We start from the raw sequence: 24335 nt of genomic DNA, 5'->3' as shown, positions 1-24335 counted from the left end.
AGATAATAAAGGGGCATTTAATAAATTAAACTATGATCAAGAGAATAAACATAAAATAAGTATGTTATATAAAGAGGGAAAATCTATTAAATAAATAATACAATAGATGGACATATCACTTAAAAATGAATTTCTGATTAAAAGTTTTTTCCATGTACCACTCTGTTCTCTGTTAAAATAAAATTAAGGCCATCATTAGGAATTTTCAGTGTATCATATGTTAAAAAAAAACGACAGTATTTGAAGTAGACCAAACTGCAGACTGTCATAAAATTAAAAATGAATAAATAAAATCAAAATAAAAGGAAAAGGAGAAAACTAAAGACTAGTAGACAAATATAGAAGATGTAAATTAAATATGAAAATATAGAATGATAAAAATAAACTTTCCAAGCTCAGATAGGAAAATCACACATAGAATCCTATAGTAAATACTACAATGGACTCTTTATTTCTTTGTATTTAATTAATTAATTTATTTATTTATTTATTTTACACTCCAGATTTTATTCTGTTGACCCCATAGGGATCCCCCCACCCAACTTGGTCCCTATGCAGACTGTTCCACATCCCATATACCCTCCCCAACTCCCTGTCTCCACAAGGATGTCCCCACCACCTATCTCCCACCCAATCAGATCTCTAAAACTTCCTGGGGCCCCCAGATTCTTGAAGGTTAGGTGTATCTTCTCTGACTGAACCAAGATCTGGCAGTCACCTACTGTATGTGTGTTGGGGGCCTCATATCAGCCTGTGCATGCTGACTAATTGGTGGTCCAGTGTTTGAGAGATCTTGGGGGTTCAGGTTAATTGAGATTGCTGGTCCTCCTACAGGGTTGCCCTCCTTCTCAGCTTCTTCCAGCCTTTTTCTAACTCAACCACAGGGATCAGAAGCTTTGGTCTATTGATTGTGTGCAAATATCTACATCTGACTCTTTCAGGTGCTTGTTGGGTCCTCTGAAGTGTTGTTATGCTTTTATTATGTTTAGGTATGGGTCTTGAGTTCCTGATCTCTCCAGTATTTTCAACATGAAGATGTTGTATTTTGTCAAATTTGTTTTTTTCTTCATCTAAGGAAATGATCATGTGATTTTCTTCTTTGAGTTTATTTATACAGTGGAATATGTTAATGGATTTTTCAAATATTAAACCTACTTTGCATCACTGGCATGAAGCTTACTTGATCATGGTGAATGGTGGTTTCCATGTGTTCTTGGATTTGGTTTGCAAGGATTATATAGAGCATTTTTGCATCGACATTTAAAAGTGAGATTGGTCTGAAGTTCTCTTTTTTGATTGGGTCCTTGTGTGGATCAGAGGAATTGTGGCTTCATAGAACAAGTTAGTTAGTGTTCATTTTGTTTCCAGTTTATGGAATAGTTTGAGGAATATTGGTATCAGGTCTTCTTTGAAGGTTTGGTAAAATTTTGCATGAAATCCATCTGGCTCTGGACTTTTTTTGGTTGGGAGGCTTTTAATGACTTCTTCTATTTTCTTATGGTTATTGGGCCTGTTTAGATAGTTTACCTGCTCTTGATTTAACTTAGTATGTGATATCCATCTAAAAATCTATTTCATCCAGATTCTCCAGTTTTGCTGAGTATAGGCTTTTGAAGTAGGATGTAATGAGTTTTTTAATTTCTTTCATTTTTGTTGTTATGATTCCCTTTTCGTTTCTGATTTTGTTAATTTGGATACTGCCTCTGGGCCCATTAGTTAGTTTGGCTGGGGGTTTGTCTATCTTGTTGATTCGCTCAGAAAATCAGCTTTTTTTTTTTTTTATTTTTGGATTCTTTGTATTGTTCTCTTTGTATCGATTTTGGTGATTTCAGCCCAGAGTTTGACTATTTCCTGCCATGTACACTTCTTGGGTGTGTTTCCTTCTTTTTGTTCTAGATCTCTCGGGTATTCTCTTAAGTTGCTAGTATAAGATCTCTCCAGTTTCTTTACCAGGGCTCTTAGTGCTATAAATTTTCCTTTTAGCACTGCTTTCATTGTATCCTATAAGTTTGGGTGTGATGTATCAAGATTTTCATTAAATTCCAGGAAGTCTTTAAATTTTTTCAATTATTTTGCTTAATCTTTAATTTTTTTGTATTTTCTTTTTTTTGCATTTTTTAAATTTATTGATATATTTATTTACATTTCAAATGATTTCTCCTTTCCTGGACCCCCACTCCCCGAAAGTCCCATCAGTCCCCTTCCCTCCCCCTGTTTTCCCACCCAACCCTTCCCACTTCTCTGTTCTGATTTTGCTCTATACTGCTTCACTGAGACTTTCCAGAACAAGGGGACACTCCTCCGTTCTTCTTGTACCTCATTTGATGTGTGGATTATGTTTTGGGTATTCCAGTTTTCTAGGTTAATATCCACTTATTAGTGAGTGCATACCATGATTGATCTTTTGAGTCTGGGTTACCTCACTTAGTATGATGTTCTCTAGCTCCATCCATTTGCCTAAGAATTTCATGAATTCATTGTTTCTAATGGCTGAATAGTACTCCATTGTGTAGATATACCACATTTTTTGCATCCACTCTTCTGTTGAGGGATACTTGGGTTCTTTCCAGCATCTGGCAATTATAAATAGGGCTGCTATGAACATAGTAGAACATGTATCCTTATTACATGCTAGGGAATCTTTTGGGTATATGCCCAGGAGTGGTATAGCAGGATGTTCTGGAAGTGAGGTGCCCAGTTTTTGGAGGAACCACCAGACTGCTTTCCAGAGTGGTTGTACCAATTTGCAACCCCACCAGCAGTGGAGGAGTGTTCCTCTTTCTCCACATCCTCACCAACACCTGCTGCCTCCTGAATTTTTAATCTTAGCCATTCTGACTGGTGTAAGGTGAAATCTCAGGGTTGTTTTGATTTGCATTTCCCTAATGACTAATGAAGTTGAGCATTTTTTAAGATGTTTCTCCACCATCTGAAATTCTTCAGGTGAGAATTCTTTGTTTAACTCTGTACCCCATTTTTAATAGGGTTGTTTGGTTTTCTGGAGCCTAACTTCTTGAGTTCTTTATATATATTGGATATTAGCCTTCTATCTGATGTAGGATTGGTGAAGATCTTTTCCCAATTTGTTGGTTGCCGATTTGTCCTTTTTTTTTTTTTTTTCACGTATTGACAGAGGACATCTCACCATTTGGTGTCACTCCTCTTTTTTTTTTTTTTTATTCGATATAATTTATTTACATTTCAAATGATTTCCCCTTTTCTAGCCCCCCACTCCCTGAAAGTCCCTTAAGTCCCCTTCTCTTTCCCTGTTCTCCCACCCACCCCTTCCCACTTCCCTGTTCTGGTTTTCCCGAATACTGTTTCACTGAGTCTCTCCAGAACCAGGGGCCAGTCCTCCTTTCTCCTTGTACCTCATTTGATGTGTGGATTATGTTTTGGGTATTCCAGTTTTCTAGGTTAATAACCACTTATCAGTGAGTGCATACCATGATTCACCTTTTGAGTCTGGGTTACCTCACTTAGTATGATGTTCTCTAGCTCCATCCATTTGCCTAAGAATTTCATGAATTCATTGTTTCTAATGGCTGAATAGTACTCCATTGTGTAGATATACCATATTTTTTGTATCCACTCTTCTGTTGAGGGATACCTGAGTTCTTTCCAGCATCTGGCAATTATAAATAGGGCTGCTATGAACATAGTAGAACATGTATCCTTATTACATGGTGGGGAATCCTCTGGGTATATGCCCAGGAGTGGTATAGCAGGATCTTCTGGAAGTGAGGTGCCCAGTTTTCGGAAGAACCGCCAGACTGATTTCCAGAGTGGTTGTACCAATTTGCAGCCCCACCAGCAGTGGAGGAGTGTTCTTCTTTCTCCACACCCTCTCCAACACCTGCTGTCTCCTGAATTTTTAATCTTAGCCATTCTGACTGGTGTAAGATGAAATCTCAGGGTTGTTTTGATTTGCATTTCCCTAATGACTAATGAAGTTGAGCATTTTTTAAGATGCTTCTCTGCCATCCGAAGTTCTTCAGGTGTGAATTCTTTGTTTAACTCTGTACCCCATTTTTTAATAGGGTTGTTTGGTTTTCTGGAGTCTAACTTCTTGAGTTCTTTATATATATTGGCTATTAGCCCTCTATCTCATGTAGGATTGGTGAAGATCTTTTCCCAATTAGTTGGTTGCCGATTTGTCCTCTTGATGGTGTCCTTTGCCTTACAGAAACTTTGAAGACTCTGAAGAAGGAAATGGAAGAAGACCTCAAAAAATGGGAAAACCTCCCATGCTCATGGATCGGTAGAATCAATATAGTTAAAATGGCCATTTTGCCAAACGCAATATACAGATTCAATGCAATACCCATCAAAATCCCAACTCAATTCTTCACAGAGTTAGAAAGAGCAATTATCAAATTCATCTGGAACAACAAAAAACCCAGGATAGCTAAAACTATTCTCAGCAACAAAAGAAAATCTGGGGGAATCAGTATCCCTGACGTCAAGCAATACTACAGAGCAATAGTGTTAAAAACTGCATGGTATTGGTACAGTGACAGGCAGGAGGATCAATGGAATAGGATTGAAGATCCAGAAATGAACCCACACACCTATGGCCACTTGATCCTCGACAAAGAGGCTGAAAACATCCAATGGAAAAAAGATAGCCTTTTCAACAAATGGTGCTGGTTCAGCTGGAGGGCAGCATGCAGAAGAATGCGAATTGATCCATCCTTGTCTCCTTGTACTAATCTCAAATCCAAATGGATCAAGGACCTCCACATAAAGCCAGACACTCTGAAGCAAATAGAAAAGAAACTGGGGAAGACCCTTGAGGACATCGGTACAGGGAGAAAGTTTCTGAACAGAACACCAATAGCGTATGCTCTAAGAGCAAGAATTGACAAATGGGACCTCATAAGGTTACAGAGTTTCTGTAAGGCAAATGATTTGTCCTTTTGATGGTGTCCTTTGCCTTACAGAAACTTTGTAATTTTATGAGGTCCCATTTGTCAATTCTTGATCTTATAGCATATGCTATTGGTGTTCTGTTCAGAAACTTTCTCCCTGTACCGATGTCCTCAAGGGTCTTCCCCAGTTTCTTTTTTATTAGCTTCAGAGTGTCTGGCTTTATGTGGCAGTCCTTGATCCATTTGGTTTTCAGCTTAGTACAAGGAGACAAGGATTTATCAATTCGCATTCTTCTGCATGCTCACCTCTAGTTGAACCAGCACCATTTGTTGAAAAGGCTATCTTTTTTTCCATTGGATGTTTTCAGCCCCTTTGTTGAGGATCAAGTGGCCATAGGTGTGTGGGTTCATTTCTGAATCTTCAATCCTGTTCCATTGATCTGCCTGCCTGTCACTGTACCAATACCATGCAGTTTTTAACATTGTTGCTCTGTAGTATTGCTTGAGGTCATGGATACTGATTCCCCCAAAATTTCTTTTGTTGCTGAGAATAGTTTTAGCTATCCTGGGTTTTTTGTTATTCCAGATGAATTTGAGAATTGCTCTTTCTAACTCTGTGAAGAATTGAGTTGGGATTTTGATGGGTATTGCATTGAATCTGTATATTGCTTTTGGCAAAATGGCCATTTTAACTATATTGATCCTACCAAAACCACACAAAGATCCAACAAAGAAAGAAAACTTCAGACCAATCTCCCTTATGAACATCGATGCAAAAATACTCAATAAAATTCTTGCCAACCGAATCCATCAAAACGATCATCCACCATGATCAAGTAGGCTTTATCCCAGGGATGCAGGGTTGGCTCAATATACGGAAATCCATCAATGCAATCCACTACCTAAACAAACTCAAAGAACAAAACCACGTGGTCATTTCATTGGATGCTGAAAAAGCATTTGACAAAATTCAGCATCCTTTCATGCTTAAAGTCTTGGAAAGAATAGGAATTCAAGGCCCATACCTAACCATAGTAAAAGCAATATACAACTAAATGGAGAGAAACTTAAAGCAATCCCACTAAAATCATGGACTAGACAGGGCTGCCCCCTTTCTCCTTATCTTTTCAATATTGTACTTGAGGTACTAGCTCGGGCAATTCGACAACATAAGGAGGTCAAAGGGATACAAATTGGAAAGGAAGAAGTCAAACTATCATTATTTGCAGACGACATGATAGTCTACCTAAGTGACCCAAAAAACTCCACTAGAGAACTCCTACAGTTGATAAACAACTTCAGCAAAGTGGCAGGTTATAAAATCAACTCAAGCAAATCAGTGGCCTTCCTATACTCAAAGGATAAACAGGCTGAGAAAGAAATTAGGGAAATGACCCCCTTCACAATAGCCACAAGCTGTATAAAGTATCTTGGGGTGACTCTTACCAAACATGTGAAAGATCTGTATGACAAGAACTTTAAGACCCTGAAGAAGGAAATGGAAGAAGACCTCAAAAAATGGGAAAACCTCCCATGCTCATGGATCGGCAGGATCAATATTGTTATTTTCTTTATTTACATTTTAACTGTTATCTCCTTTCCTGGTTTCTCTTCTGAAAACCCCCGATTCCATTTTCCCTCCCCCTGCCCACCAACTCACCCACTCCCAGTTTTCTGACCTGGCATTCCTGTATAATATTTTATTTCTTCCCTCACCAAGTTATCATTGAGTAGAGTGTTATTCAGTTTCCATAAATATGTGGGATTTCTGTTGTTTTTGCTATTATTGAATGCTAGTCTTAGGCCATGTGGATCTGAGGATGCATGGGATTATTTCACTCTTCTTGTATTGGTTGAAGGCTGTTTTGTGACCAATTATGTAGACAATTTTGTAGAAGGTACCATCAGGCTCTGAGAATATGGTGTATTCTTTTGTTTTAGGGTGAAATGTTCTATAGATATCTGTTAAATCCATTTGATTCATAACTTCTACTACTTTCACTGTTTCTCTGCTTACTTTCTGTTTCCATGATCTGTCCATTGATGAGAGTGGTATCTTGAAGTCTCCCACTGTTATTGTTTGAGATGCAATGTGTGCTGTGAGCTTTAGTAAAGTTTCTTTTATGGTTGTGGGTGCCCTTGCATTTGGAGCATAGATGTTCAGAATTGAGAGTTCATCTTGGTAGATTTTTCCTTTGATGAATATGAAGTATCCTTTTTCATCATACCAGAAACTTGGTTGAAAGTCTATTTTATTGGATATTAGGATGGCATTTCCAGTTAGTTTCCTGGGACCATTTGCTTCGAAGACCTTTTTCATCCTTTTACTCTGTCTTCATTATTGAGGAGTTTTTCTTATATGCAGCAAAATGCTGGATCTTGTTTGTGTATTCAGTAAGTTAGCTTATGTATTTTTATAGGTGAGCTGAGTCCATTAATATCAAGAGATATTAAAGAGAGATGAATGTTGGTTTTTGATGTTTGTTCTTGTAGGTGGCTCTATGTACTTGTGGTTCCCTTCTTTTTTGCTTTGTTGTAAAAATGCTTAATATATTACCCTTTTCCTTGGTGTAGGTACTTTGCTTGTGTTAGATTTTTCCTTCGAGGATCCTCTGTAGGACTGGATTGGTAGATAGATACTGTTTGAATTTGATTTTGTTCTGTGTTATTTTATGTTAATTGAGAGTTTTGCTCAGTGTAGTAGCCTAGGTTGGCATCTGTGTTCTCGTAAAATCTACATGACCTATGACCAGCCTCTTCTGGTTTTCATAGACTCTGTTGAAAAGTCTGGTGTAATTCTTATAAGGTTTACCTTTGTAAGTTACTTGGCAATTTTACCTTGAAGCCTTTAATATTCTTTCTTTGTTCTATATGTTTAGTGTTTTGATAATTATGTGACAAGAGGATTTTCTTTTCTGGTCCCATTTATTTGGTGTTCTAAAGGCTTCTTGTACCTTTATGGCCATCTCTTTCTTTAGGTTGGGGAAGTTTTCTTCTATTATTTTTTTTGAAGACATTTTCAGGTCCTCTGAGCTTGGAATCTTCATTATCCTCCTTTTGATTATTCTTAGATTTGGTCTTTTGATTATGACCTGAATTTCCTGGATGCTTTGGATTAGGAGTATTTTACATTTTGAATTTTCTTTGACAGTTGTGTCAGTCTCTTCTATGGTATCTTCTACACCTGAGATTTCTTCTTCTATCTCTTATATTCAGTTGGTGATACTGAATTCCTGACCTCATTCCTAGGTTTTCCATTTCCAGGTTTGCCTCTACTTGTGTTTTGCTTATTGTTTTTACTTCCATTTTAGGTCTTGGACTGCTTTATTCAATTCCTTCACCTTATTGCTTGTGTTTTCCTGTATTTCTTTAAGGGATTTATGTGTTTCCTCTTCAAGGGCTTGTGCCTGTTTACCTGTGTTTTCCTGTATTTCTTTCAGTGATTTATTTATTTTCTCCTTAAAAGAGTCTATAATCTTCATGAGATAGGATTTTAGTTCAGCTTCCTGCTTTTTAGGTGTGTTGGTATATTCAGTACTTGCTTTGGTGGGAGATTGTGGTTCTGATGATTACCATAGATAATGACTTCTGTTGCTTATGGTTTTCCTTATCTCTCGCTATCTGATTATTCCTGGTGTTGACTGGTCTGGGTGATTCTGTCTGGAGTCTGCCTCTTTTGTCCTTGCTCAGTTTTAGGTCTGTTTCCCTGTATGCAGCAGAATTCCCAGGAGGATTTCAGTCTGTAGGATCAGAAGCCCTGCATGCCACAGAGCCCCCAGAAGTTCTTCAGACAGTGGTATCTATTGCCCAATTGCCCTGAATACAAAGGAGCTCCTGGGATGCCTTCAAGCTGTGGTGTCTTAAGAGGAGCAAACAAGCTGGTGATAAGTTGCTCAGTTGCCCTGTGTGCAGCAGATTTCTTGGGATGCCTCAGGCTGTGGTATCAGTTGCTGAACTGCTCTGAATGCAGTGGATCTCCTGGGATGGTTCAGGATATGTTGTCAACTTCTCTGAATGCAGAGGATCCTCTATGATGGGTCAGGATATGATGTCTTCGTGGGATCAGACTAGCTAGGAGTCTACCCCAGCAAAAAGGACAGGGCAGCTACAGTGGACTCTTTAAATGAGGTGATGGCTGGGACATCCTCTTGAAGATAGGGGCAGGGAGGGGAGGAGGAATGAAATGAGGAACTGTTGGAGGGCAGACAAGGAAACTAATAAGGACTGGACTGTAAAACATGATTAAAGATAATTAAAGTTAGACTCCAGAAAACCAAACAACCCTATTAAAAAATGGGGTACAGAGTTAAAAAAGAATTCTGACCTGAAGAACTTCGGATGCCAGAGAAACACCTTAAAAAATGCTCAACTTCATTAGTCATTAGGGAAATGCAAATCAAAACAACCCTGAGATTTCACCTTACACCAGTCAGAATGGCTAAGATTAAAAATTCAGGAGACAGCAGGTGTTGGTGAGGATGTGGAGAAAGAGGAACACTCCTCCACTGCTGGTGGGGTTGCAAACTGGTACACCCACTCTGGAAATCAGTCTGGCGGTTCTTCTGAAAACTGGACACCTCACTTCCAGAAGATCCTGCTATACCACTCCTGGGCATATACCCAAAAGATTCCCCAGCATGTAATAAGGATACATGTTCCACTATGTTCATAGCAGCCCTATTTATAATTGCCAGAAGTTGGAAAGAACCCAGGTATCCCTCAACAGAAGAGTAGATGCAAAAAATGTGGTATATCTACACAATGGAGTACTATTCAGCCATTAGAAACAATGAATTCATGAAATTCTTAGACAAATGGATGGAGCTAGAGAACATCATACTAAGTGAGGTAACCCAGACTCAAAAGGTGAATCATGGTATGCACTCACTAATAAGTGGATATTAACCTAGAAAACTGGAATGCCCAAAACATAATACACACATCAAATGAGGTACAAGAAGAACGGAGGAGTGGCCCCTTGTTCTGGAAAGACTCAGTGAAGCAGTATAGAGCAAAATCAGAACAGGGAAGTGGGAAGGGTTGGGTGGGAAAACAGGGGAGGGAAGCGGACTGATGGGGCTTTCGGGGAGTGGGGGTCCAGAAAAGGTGATATCATTTGAAATGTAAATAAATATATCAATAAATTAAAAAAATAGAAAAAAAAGATAATTAAAAAACAAAAAACAAAAAAGCAAAAGGTCTCAATATATAGTTATCTTTTTTGTATTATATAGAGATGTTATAAGAATAAGTAAGTAACAAAAAAGAGTTGGGGCAATAGTGAGGAAACCCAGGACTACAAACAAAATTCAAACCAAATGATAACCAAGGTAGACACAAGAGGAGCCAAGCAGATTACCAATCTGAGTTGATGAATTACAGCTGTGATCCATTTCTCTCCAGAGGAAGGTATGTAGAGACAAAACCCAGGGCTGTCAAAACAAATTGATTATGACCAAATGTGAAAGTAAATAAATGCATGTCCTCTTTACGTTTGTTGTGCATTATGAAATTCAAAAAATAGAGAATATAAGGTAGGTTTCAGATTTTATTAAAATTCAGGCAGACAGTATTCTTTTCACAACTATGTACTTACATAATTTTATTTGATTAGGTATTAGAGCATAGATATATTTGATCATAGAAATATAAGAAGTAGTTTGAGTCTCTAGATAGATAAAATTGGCCTCACTAATGTGAAGCAAACTCCTGAGCTGAATGTTCTCTTAATATGATCTTTTTCTGATCAAACACTGTTTACTTTACAAATACTATAGACTAAAGATTAATCAAGTTTATTATGTAACCATAGCTAAAAGTTAGAAAAATATATGATTAAGGTGGCCCATTGAAATATAACAAATTGTCTCAGCAGTTAGGAACACATACTGTTCTTGTAGCGGTCAGCTGAGTTGACTTTCACACACCAATATCAGGAAGCCTCCTCCTGTTTTTAATTCCAATTCCACAGGGCTTGCGCACAGGAACACTTGTGTGAAATAATATATATGTATATATACACATACATTACCAATCAAGTAAATGCCAAGAACAATTATTTGTTTGAAACACTAATAAGTTCCCAAAGAGTAAAATTCTACTCCATCTATTGAACTATAAACTATATAGGAATCACACTTTTCACTTTTTAAATTTTAATGAAAGAAGCATCAGTCATCCCTCAGCAAAAGAGGCAGTGCCCACATTTCTGCTCCACAGGACAAGAAGGCATTATGCATGCACCGAACTGGGCAGTTAGATGTAGCTGGAACATGCTTGCTTATATCTCAACAATTAGTCCATGTTCAAATATAGCAAATGTTCAGCTTGGGCTTGATAGAAGTTTGACTTCGTCTACCTAAGTGACCCAAAGAACTCCACTAGAGATCTCCTACAGCTGATAAACAACTTCAGCAAAGTGGCAGGTTATAAAATCAACTCCAGCAAATCAGTGGCCTTCCTATACTCAAAGGATAAGCAGGCTGAGAAAGAAATTAGGGAAATGACCCCCTTCACAATAGCCACAAACAGTAGAAAGTATCTTGGGGTGACTCTTACCAAACATGTGAAAGATCTGTATGACAAGAACTTCAAGACTCTGAAGAAGGAAATGGAAGAAGACCTCAAAAAATGGGAAAACCTCCCATGCTCATGGATCGGTAGAATCAATATAGTTAAAATGGCCATTTTGCCTAAAGCACTATAAAGATTCAATGCAATACCTATCAAAATCCCAACTCAATTCTTCACAGAGTTAGAAAGAGCAATTATCAAATTCATCTGGAACAACAAAAAACCCAGGATAGCTAAAACTATTCTCAGCAACAAAAGAAAATCTGGGGGAATCAGTATCCCTGACCTCAAGCAATACTACAGAGCAATAGTGTTAAAAACTGCATGGTATTGGTACAGTGACAGGCAGGAGGATCAATGGAACAGGATTGAAGATCCAGAAATGAACCCACACACCTATGGCCACTTGATCCTCGACAAAGAGGCTGAAAACATCCAATGGAAAAAAGATAGCCTTTTCAACAAATGGTGCTGGTTCAACTGGAGGTCAGCATGCAGAAGAATGCGAATTGATCCATCCTTGTCTCCTTGTACTAAGCTCAAATCCAAATGGATCAAGGACCTCCACATAAAGCCAGACACTCTGAAGCTAATAGAAAAGAAACTGGGGAAGACCCTTGAGGACATCGGTACAGGGAGAAAGTTTCTGAACAGAACACCAATAGCATATGCTCTAAGAGCAAGAATTGACAAATGGGACCTCATAAGGTTACACAGTTTCTGTAAGGCAAAGGACACCATCAAGAGGACAGATCGGCAACCAACAAATTGGGAAAAGATCTTCACCAATCCTACATCAGATAGAGGGCTAATATCCAATATATATAAAGAACTCAAGAAGTTAGACTCCAGAAAACCGAACAACCCTATTAAAAAATGTGGTACAGAGTTAAACAAAGAATTCTCACCTGAAGAACTTCGGATGGCAGAGAAGCATCTTAAAAAATGCTCAACTTCATTAGTCATTAGGGAAATGCAAATCAAAACAACCCTAAGATTTCATCTTACACCAGTCAGAATGGCTAAGATTAAAAATTCAGGAGACAGCAGGTGTTGGAGAGGGTGTGGAGAAAGAGGAACACTCCTCCACTGCTGGTGGGGTTGCAAATTGGTACAACCACTCTGGAAATCAGTCTGGCGGTTCCTCTGAAAACTGGGCACCTCACTTCCAGAAGATCCTGCTATACCACTCCTGGCCATATATCCAGAGGATTCCCCACCATGTAATAAGGATACACGCTCTACTATGTTCATAGCAGCCCTATTTATAATTGCCAGATGCTGGAAAGAACCCAGGTATCCCTCAACAGAAGAGTGGATGCAAAAAATGTGGTATATCTACACAATGGAGTACTATTCAGCCATTAGAAACAATGAATTCATGAAATTCTTAGGCAAATGGATGGAGCTAGAGAACATCATACGAAGTGAGGTAACCCAGACTCAAAAGGTGAATCATGGTATGCACTCACTAATAAGTGGTTATTAACCTAGAAAACTGGAATACCCAAAACATAATCCACACATCAAATGAGATACAAGAAGAAAGGAGGAGTGGCCCCTGGTTCTCGAAAGACTCAGTGAAACAGTATTTGGCAAAACCAGAACGGGGAAGTGGGAAGGGGTGGGAGGGAGGACAGGGGAAGAGAAGGGGGCTTATGGGACTATCGGGGAGTGGGGGGCTAGAAAAGGGGAAATCATTTGAAATGTAAATAAATTATATCGAATAAAAAAAAAAGGAAAAAAAAAAGAAGTTTGACTTCGGAGTAGCGGCGGTGGAGGTGGCGGCAGTGCAGCAGTGGCTGGTCCAGCTGAAGGGCCATCAGCAGTGGAACCAAGGCGACACAGGGTCCAGTTAGGCCCTGTGCCCACGACCACTGACCTTCGCTGGCCGCCGGGCTGCAAGCAGCTGTGGATTTGCGGCACCTTTCGCTGCACGGAAGCCACTTCAGAACTTGGCCTCCCCGCCAGTCAGGAGAGGCTCACCTCCAACTTGGTTTCAGACTCCAGAGAGATCGGACTGACTGAGGTACACAAACATAACCCGAGGCCAACACCGCGGGGGTCTGAGCCCGACAGGCATTGGCCTGCACCCAGGCCCTGGGCTGTTCGGGGAGCCATCGGGGTGCCAACCCAGCCAGGAGGTTTTTTTGCACGGGCAGGCGCGCACGCCACCATTTTGCCTACAGGACACCAGAGAGCTCTGGAGTGTAGAGCCAGCTAACAAGCATAGCCTGAGGCTAACAAATCGGGGGTCTAGGCCCCAACAGGCCCTGGACTGACCCCAAGAACTGGGCAGCTTGGTGGGCCATCTGTGTGTCAACCCGCCCAGGAAGTTGTTAGCCCAGCAGTCTCTCCCAATGCTTTCGGGGAGAGCGAGCACACACGCCCACCATCCTAGTCACCTGGCGGACCCAGTTGACAGTCATAGCCCGAGGGGAACTTTGCTCAGACCTTGGCCTCCCAGGCTTTTGCCTGGATCCAGGGCCTGGGCGGCCAGGCTAACCTTGTGTGTGCCAGCCCGGTTGGGGGATCGACTGCCCAGCAGAGTGATTAGCACGCAGGGGAGGTCCCAGCAGCATACACCATCGGCACTCCCTGGGGGTGCACATGGGCTCCATCTAATCCACAGACACAATCTGGGGCAAAGCACACTAGACCTGCAAGGGCACCCAAGAGGAGGACAGCACAGCAGCAATCTGCTACAGGGGAAACCCAGCAATATAGTGTTGCAGTAATAGCCCCAGAGCCCCTCATGAGGCCCAAACACCAGCCAGGGACAAGACCAACTAAATGCAGAGAACAAGATGACAAAGGGCAAATGGAGGAACGCTACTAACAGAAATCTAGGTAATATGGCTGCATCTGAACCAAACTCTCCAACATCAGCAAGTCCTGGTTATACCAACACACCAGAGAAACAAGATTTGGATTTAAAATCACTGATCATGCTGCTGCTAGAAGAACACAAAAAGGACATAAATGAATCTCTTAAAGAAATACAGGGGAACATGAATAAGCTAGAAACCCATATAATGGAAACAGAAAAATCACTTAAAGAAATGCAGGACAACAAGGCTCAAGAGATAGAAGCCAATAAGAAGAAAGGCAAAAAAAAAAAAAAAAAAAAAAAAAAAAAAAAAAAAAAAAAAAAAAAAAAAACTTAAAGAAATGAAGGATAACTTGAGTCAAGAGGCAGAAGTCATGAAAGAGGTAACACAAAAATCTGTTAAAGAATTACAGGAAAACACAAACAAACAAATGATGGAACTGAGCAAAACCATCCTGGATCTAAAAACAGAAGTAGAAACAACTAAGAAATCACAAAGGGAGACATCTTTGGAGATAGAAAACCTTGAGAAGAAACCAGGGGCCATAGATGCAAATATAAACAAAAGAATACAAGAGATGGAAGAGAGAATTTCAGATGCCGAAGATACCATAGAAACCATTGACTCAACAGTCAAAGAAAATGCAAAGTGCAAAAAGCTTGTACCCCAGAACATCCAGGAAATCCAGGATACAATGAGAAGACCAAACCTAAGGATTATAGGTATAGATGAGAGTGAAGATTTACAACTGAAAGGGCCAGCAAATATCTTTAACAAAATTATGGAAGAAAACTTTACCAACTTAAAGAGAGAGATACCTATGAATATACAAGAAGCCTACAGAACTCCAAACAGACTGGATCTCAGCAGAAATACCTCTCGCCACATAATAATTAAAACCCCAAATGCACTAAACAAAGAAAGAATATTAAAGGCAGTAAGAGAAAAAGGCCAAGTAACATATAAAGGAAGACCTATCAGAATCACACCAGACTTCTCACCAGAGACCATGAAAGCTAGAAGATCCTGGGAAGATCTCATGCAAACTCTAAGAGAACACAAATGTCAGCCAAGACTACTATACCCAGCAAAACTCTCAATCACAATAGATGGAGAAACCAAGACATTCCCTGACAAAACCAAATTTACACAATATCTTTCCACAAACCCAGCTCTACAAAGAATAATAGGAGGAAAACTCCAATACAAGGAGGGAAACTACACCCTGGAAAAAGTAAGATAGTAACCTTCCTTCATCAAACCCAAAAGAAGATAATCACTCAAATATAAAAATAACATCAAAAATGACAGGAAGTAATAATCTCTATTCCTTAATATCTCTTAACATCAATGGACTCAATTCCCCAATAAAAAGACATAGACTAACAGACTGGATAAGGAAACAAGACCCTACATTTTGCTACATAGAGGAAACACACCTAAATGTCAAAGACAAAAACTACCTTAGAGTAAAAGGCTGGAAGACAATTTTACAAGCCAATGGTCTCGGGAAACGAGCCGGAGTAGCCATTCCAATATCAGATAAAATTGACTTTCAACCAAAAGTCATCAAAAGAGACTCTGAGGGATACTTCTTGCTGGTCAAAGGAAAAAATCCACCAAGAACAACTTTCAATTCTGAACATCTATGCGCCAAATGCAAGGGCACCCTCATTCGTAAAAGAAACTTTACTAAAGCTCAAAGCACACATTGCACCTAACACAATAATTGTGGGGGACTTCAACACTCCACTCTCCTCAATGGACCGATCAGGAAAACAGAAACTAAACAGGGACACAGTAAAACTAATTGAAGCTTTGGACCAATTGGATTTGACTGATATCTATAGAACATTTCACCCTAAAGCAAAAGAATATACCTTTTTCTCAGCACCTCATGGTACCTTCTCCAAAATCGACCATATAATTGGTCACAAGACAGACCTCAACAAATACAAGAAGATTGAACTACTTCCATGCCTCCTATCAGATCACTATGGTGTAAGAGTGGTTTTCAATAGCAACAAAAACAACAGAAAGCCCACATACACATGGAGGCTGAACAATACTCTATTCAATGACACCTTGGCCAAAGAAGAAATAAAGAAAGAAATCAGAGACTTTTTAGAATTTAATGAAAATGAAGGCACAACATACCCAAATCTTTGGAACACAATGAAAGCAGTGCTAAGAGGAAAACTCATAGCCCTAAGTGCCTACAAAAAGAAAATGGAGAGAGCATATTCCAGCAGCTTAATGACACACCTGAAAGCCCTGGAACAAAAAGAAGTTATTTCACTCAGGAGTAGTAGAAGACAGGAAATCATCAAACTCAGGGCCGAAATCAATCAAGTGGAAACAAAGAGAACCATACAAAGAATCAACGAGTCCAGGAGCTGGGTCTTTGAGAAAATCAACAAGATAGATAAACCCTTAGCGAGATTGAACAAAGGGCACAGAGAAAGTATCCAAATTAACAAAATTAGAAATGAAAAGGGAGATATTACAACAGAAACTGAGGAAATACAAAAAATCATTAGAGCTTACTACAAAAGCCTATACTTAACACAACTGGAGAATCTGGAGGAAATGGACAATTTCCTAGACAGATACCAAATACCAAAATTAAATCAGGACGAAATAGATCATTTAAACAGTCCCATAACCCCTAAAGAAATAGAAGGGGTCATAGAAAGTCTTCCAACCAAAAAAAGCACAAGACCAGATGGTTTCAGTGCAGAATTCTATCAGACCTTCCAAGAAGACCTAACACCAATACTCTTCAAACTATTCCACAAAATAGAAACAGAAGGAACCCTACCCAATTCCTTCTACGAAGCCACAATTACACTGATACCAAAACCACACAAAGATCCAACAAAGAAAGAAAACTTCAGACCAATCTCCCTTATAAACATCGATGCAAAAATACTCAATAAAATTCTTGCCAACCGAATCCAAGAAGACATCAAAATGATCATCCACCATGATCAAGTAGGCTTTATCCCGGGATGCAGGGTTGGTTCAATATACGGAAATCCATCAATACAATCCACTACATAAACAAACTCAAAGAACAAAACCACATGCTCATTTCATTGGATGCTGAAAAAGCATTTGACAAAATTCAGCATCCTTTCATGCTTAAAGTCTTAGAAAGAACAGGAATTCAAGGCCCATACCTAAACATCGTTAAAGCAAAATACAGCAAACCGTTAGCCAGCATCAAACTAAATGGAGAGAAAATTGAAGCAACCCCACTAAAATCAGGGACTAGACAGGGCTGCCCCCATTCTCCTTATCTTTTCAATATTGTACTTGAGGTACTAGCTCAGGCAATTAGACAACATAAGGAGGTCAAAGGGATACAAATTGGAAAGGAAGAAGCCAAACTATCATTATTTGCAGATGACACGATAGTCTACCTAAGTGACCCAAAAAACTCCACTAGAGAACTCCTACAGCTGATAAACAACTTCAGCAAAGTAGCAGGTTATAAAATCAATTCAAGCAAATCACTGGCCTTCCTATACTCAAAGGATAAGCAGGCTGAGAAAGAAATTAGGGAAATGACCCCCTTCACAATAGCCACAAACAGTATAAAGTACCTTGGGGTGACTCTTACCAAACATGTGAAAGATCTGTATGACAAGAACTTCAAGACTCTGAAGAACGAAATGGAAGAAGACCTCAAAAAATGGGAAAACCTCCCATGCTCATGGATCGGCAGGATCAATATAGTTAAAATGGCCATTTTGCCAAAAGCAATATACAGATTCAATGTAATACCCATCAAAATCCCATCTCAATTCTTCACAGAGTTAGAAAGAGCAATTCTCAAATTCATCTGGAATAACAAAAAACCCAGGATAGCTAAAACTATTCTCAGCAACAAAAGAAATTCTGGGGGAATCAGTATCCCTGACCTCAAGCAATACTACAGAGCAATAGTGTTAAAAACTGCATGGTATTGGTACAGTGACAGGCAGGCAGATCAATGGAACAGGATTGAAGATCCAGAAATGAACCCACACACCTATGGCCACTTGATCCTCGACAAAGGGGCTGAAACCATCCAGTGGAAAAAAGATAGCCTTTTCAACAAATGGTGCTGGTTCAACTGGAGGTCAGCATGCACAAAAATTCGAATTGATCCATCCTTATCTCCTTGTACTAACCTCAACTCCAAATGGATCAAAGACATCCACATAAAGCCAGGCACTCTGAAGCTAAAAGAAAAGGAACTGGGGAAGACCCTTGAGGACATCAGTACAGGGAGAAAGTTCCTGAACAGAACACCAATAGCTTATGCTCTAAGATCAAGAATTGACAAATGGGACCTCATAAAATTACAAAGTTTCTGTAAGGCAAAGGACACCATCAATAGGACAAATTGGCAACCAACAAATTGGGAAAGATCTTCACCAACCCTACATCCAACAGAGGGCTAATATCCAATATATACAAAGAATTCAGGAAGTTAGATTCCAGAAAACCAAATAACCGTACTAAAAATGGGGTACAGAGTTAAACAAAGAATTCTCACCTGAAGAACTTCGGATGGCAGAGAAACACCTTAAAAAAATACTCAACTTCATTAGTCATTAGGGAAATGCAAATCAAAACAACCCTGAGATTTCACCTTACACCAGTCAGAATGGCTAAGATTAAAAATTCAGGAGGCAGCAGGTGTTGGTGAGGATGTGGAGAAAGAGGAACACTCCTCTACTGCTGGTGGGGTTGCAAATTGGTACAACCACTCTAGAAAGCTGTCTGGCGGTTCCTCAGAAAACTGGGCACCACACTTCCAGAAGATCCTGCTATACCACTCCTGGGCATATACCCAGAGGATTCCCCACCATGTAATAAGGATACATGTTCCACTATGTTCATAGCAGCCCCATTTATAATTGCCAGATGCTGGAAAGAACCCAGGTATCCCTCAACAGAAGAGTGGATGCAAAAAATGTGGTATATCTACACAATGAAGTACTATTCAGCCATTAGAAACAATGAATTCATGAAATTCTTAAGCAAGTGGATGGAGCTAGAGAACATCATACTAAGTGAGGTAACCCAGACTCAAAAGGTGAATCATGGTATACACTCACTAATAAATGGATATTAACCTAGAAAACTGGAATACCCAAAACATAATCCACACATCAAATGAGGTACAAGAAGAATGGAGGAGTGGCCCCTTGTTCTGAAAAGACTCAGTGAAGCAGTATAGAGCAAAATCAGAACAGGAAAGTGGGAAGGGTTGGGTGGGTAAACAGGGGGAGGGTAGGGGACTGATGGGACTTTCGGGGAGTGGGGGTCCAGAAAAGGTGAAATCATTTGAAATGTAAATAAATATATCAATAAATTAAAAAAAAGAAAGAAGGAGTTTGACTTCTCTGATTGGCTGAAATGTAAGTTTTTTCTCACACATGTGTAAGTTAAGTATTCAGAAAATTTACATGCTATATTCTTACAGATTTTTATTAAAGTCGAAACATCAAAGGAATCCACATGCCAAGTTTTATTTTACATATTTATTATTTAGAAAAATGTAGTAAAATTCCCTCTTACAAAAGAAAATAAAACAAAACAAAAAACAAATAGACAAGAATTTCAAGACACCGACCCTAAAATTAGAAAGTTATCACCTTCTGAGAGAAGAAAGACATTGTGGGTGATATAACTATATCCACATCCTCCATCACCAGAATCTTCATGAGAAAGAAAAGGCTGATGGGCATGCAAAGCCTAAGACATAATTTAAAATATCATAATTTTGTTTTGAAAAAGCAAGCAGCTGCGATTAGTTAGGTAGCGCATCAAAATAGAGAATGCTGTACAGAAAGATCACACAAATAACTATGAAACGTCACTGTAAGTATTCAGGTTATTGCCTGGGTACTGTAGCTACCCAAAGCTGATGAGAGAAAATTCAAAAAAGCAAGAGGCCTGAGAAGATAGTGGATTTTTAAGAAATTACAACCAGCCACAAAAAACAAGATGGCAACTTGAGTAATAGGTCCTTTCTATTTGCAAATAACATGACAAGCAGTTTTGTTTCTTACTTATTGATGAAGAACATCTACCAGTGAAAATATAAAATCATGAGTCATGAAACTTTGTGTACAGAATCAGAGAGAACTTGTAAGTCTGTCACAGGAAATAGCTTTCAAAAGCATATCATCAACAGAAGCAATGTCATTCCTATGGTAAAAAAATAAAAGTTTCTGGAAAGTAGAAAAAAATCTTAAACACCAGTGTTTTGAAGGACCATAGTATCTACCTTGTGTGTGTGTGTGTGTGTGTGTGTGTGTGTGTGTGTATGTATGTATGTATGTGTGTATGAAACTAAAAACCTCTTAAAATGCTTAGGACAAAACAATGAAAATGGTTGAGTAAATATTGCCTTTAAACAAATCACTAAAACACATGTCTAACAAAAAAGAAGAAAGTTTGTGGCTAGTTTAAATAATTTACCTGATATCAGAGGCTTTATATGAACACAGAAATATATAAAACTTATGCTGATTATTTTATAATTTCTCATTTAATAAAATATTACCTGGCAGGAAAATGAGAGCTGAAAAATTTATTGAATATGGTTTTGAAAATTATTCAAAGAAGAAAAAGTAAAGCTCCTGAGTGGAAAATATGTTCCAAGTTGAAGAATATTTCTCAAAAATATGCAAATAAATCTGAGATATGAATTTCATGTAAATTCCTCAAAAAAGTGAGAAAATATTTGAAACTGACTAGAAATTGATGAAAGACAATCAAGTAATAAATTAATAAATAAATGGATGTCCACATGGTTAGAAATAACCACTGTACTGGTAAATAAGTAAATTAAAATCTCAGTATCATAATCATTATGGAATTTTAAATTATAGAAATATAATGGTTATTCCTGGTTGTCAACGTGACTATATCTGGAATGAACTACATTCTAGAATTAGAAGTCTCACCTGTAATCCAGATCTTGAGGCTGAAAGACAGAAGTTTCTGACGTAGATCTTGGCATGGAGATCTTGAGGCATAGGTAGACATGAAAAGCTTAGACCCCAATGAATTCATAAAATTCTTAGGCAAATGGATGAACTGGAGAATATCATCCTGAGTGAGGTAACCCAATCACAAAAGAACACTCATGGTATGCACTTACTGATAAGAAGATATTAGCCTAGAAGCTTGGAATACCCAAGACAAAATTCATATATCAAATGATGCCCAAGAAGGAGGAAGAACAAATTATGGATCCTTGGATCCTTTGTAGAAAGGGGGAAAAGTATCCACAGAAAGAGATACAAAGACAGAAGTTTGAGAAGAGTCTGAGGGAAAGACCACCCAGAGACTACTCCACTTAGGGATGCATCCTATATACAGTTACAAAACCCAGGCACTATTGTGGGTGCCCACAAGTGCTGGCTGACCGCTGACCGAGACGCATATAGCTATCACCTAGCTATCACCTGGGAGGCTCCCTTAGTGCATGAAAAATACAGAGGGGGGCACTCTCAGCCAGCCATTGACCTGAGCACAGGGTCCCCAATGAGGGAGCTAGAGAAAAGACCCAAGGAGCTGAAGGGGTTTGCAGCACCATAGGAGAAACAACAATATGAGTCACCAAGTACTCCCAGAGCTCCCAGGGACAAAACCATCAACCAAAGAGTACACATGGAGTTATCCATGGCCCCAGACACATCAGCAGCAGAGGATGATCTTGTTGAACACCAAATGGGGGAAGCACTTGGTCCTGAAAAGACTTGATGCCGTAGTGTAGAGGAATACTAGGACAGGGAAGCAGGGGTGTGTTGATTAGAGAAGGGGAGATGGCTTAAGGGATTTTCAGGGGAGGAGGAAACCAGGAAAGGGGACAAAATTTGAAGTGTAAATAAAGTGTAAATATACCTAATTAGAAAGAAAGAAAGAAAGAAAGAAAGAAAGAAAGAAAGAAAGAAAGAAAGAAAGAAAGAAAGAAAGAAAGAAAGAAAGAAAGAAGGAAAGAAAGAAAGAAGGAAGGAAGGAAAGAAAGAAAAACTTAGGCCCAGGCAAGTAGTATATGCCTTTAATCCCAGAAGACTAAAAAAAGGTCTCTGAGTTTAATGTCAACTTGGGACAAAGCAAGTCCCAGATCCAGGCATGGTGCTACACTCCTTTAAGCTGGGCCACATCTTCTGCTAGAGACCACACATAAGGACACTGGAAGAAGGAAGATTTGTTCTTTTCCTGCTTGCATTTACTAGCCAGCACATCTGTTGGAACCTATTTCTACAGAAGACCAACAGAAACAACTAGCTTCATGGGACTGAGCAACTACTAGACTCTTGGACTTCCCATTCACAGTTGACCATGGTTGGGGTAGTTGGACTATAGATTGCAAGTCATTGCAATAAATTCTCTCAATAAAGAGAGACATTCCATAAGTTCTGTGAATCTAGATTACCCTGACAAATATAAGAAGTGTTCAGTGAGCAGCACACAATTCTCAGAATGAAAAGCAATAGCAACTTCAAGTATTGAACTTAAATAATATTGGAAGAAACAAATGTTATAAGTGAGTTCTGGAGAAAATGTAAAGTGATAACTTTAGGATTGATTTGAAAGTTTTACAAACTTTAAATATATAATCACCATATAATGTGACCACTCCATTCTGAGGCACATTTCTTAGTGACATCAAAGTATATGGAATAATAACTTATACAGAGTTTTTCTAAGATTTTATTATGAAAAGATAATTTATATTGAATGTTGTTTGGATTGTCTAATGTATTAGTATTATTACATAATAAAAATCTTTCAGTTAGCTTTGCTTTTATTGATAAATTGTGAAAATTAAGGAGTTAGAGGTATTTCCTATTATATTTTTTATAGTAAAAATAAAATCTCATAAATAAAAAAGCATATTATTTATTTAAGTTTGGCATTTTCTTATGTTGTACTGGGGACATACTACCAGGATGTACATATGGTGCTAGAGAAAATTGCAGAATGCAGCCCTCACCTTCCCATGATATGAGTCTGGAAATGATATGTAGTTGAATATCACTCCAAATAGACTCTATACCTCTCATTGAGATTGAAGCAACTTTCACAAAATAATTATTTTACTCACTTGAATTCAGTAATAGTAATGATCTATGAACCAGTTGTCAGTTTTTATTTGTAAATTATCTTTCATTCCATAAACATTCATTCTATAATAAGTTGAGCTCATCAGTTTATTTGAAGTATTGAATATACATTTAACTCCAACAATATTCCAAACTCACTGGCTTGACATCATATTAACACATTGAATAATGCTCATTGATTTTATTTGCATAATTCTTAGTCTCTTTAGGTATATTGGAGTATAAATTGAAAACAAAGGAACCTAGTTAGGGAAGCATTCTGCTATTTGAAGAATTTGTTGAGTGTGGTAATAAAATATTAGAATATAATCGCTTAAGCTCTTAAAGCTGAACATACACACAAAAGAGCAAAAGAACATCACAAAAAGAAATTTAATTTTTCAGAATTACTTATTATGGACTTTACCATGTATGGTTTTGCAATAGGTTTTATCTCTTAAAGTATCTCACTTCTATTGGAATTTTCATTAAACCAAATATGAACTTGAAAACAAATTGAATCATCACATAATATGTTGAAGATGAAAGTAAGCATTAATGGTAATTATATTTTCATTTAGAATAGATATATTATGAAATTATTGATTAAGAGATACTTTTAACACCAAAGAGAATAATACAAAGATTAATATGATTAAAAATCAAATATAAAGTACAACTAGATTTGTGAAATTTATACAGAAATTTTAAATTGGTAATTTTTAATGCTAGTATTAAGATACTTTTGTTTTAATTCATGTTCAATAGATAACAAACAAAAGATGGATATAGCTACTTAAAGCATAAATGAAACAGATCATAAATGTCAGCATTTTATATGTAAATTATTCCAAAAGAACATACAGCAAGAACAAAGAAATAAGCTCATGATTGAGACGATTACAATTTGTCTCATACACACAAAAATAAATTTAGTATTCTAT

This window comes from Apodemus sylvaticus, chromosome 13 (genome assembly GCF_947179515.1).
Source record: "Apodemus sylvaticus chromosome 13, mApoSyl1.1, whole genome shotgun sequence".
Taxonomy (NCBI): domain Eukaryota; kingdom Metazoa; phylum Chordata; class Mammalia; order Rodentia; family Muridae; genus Apodemus; species Apodemus sylvaticus.
This window is presented reverse-complemented; position numbering follows the sequence as displayed.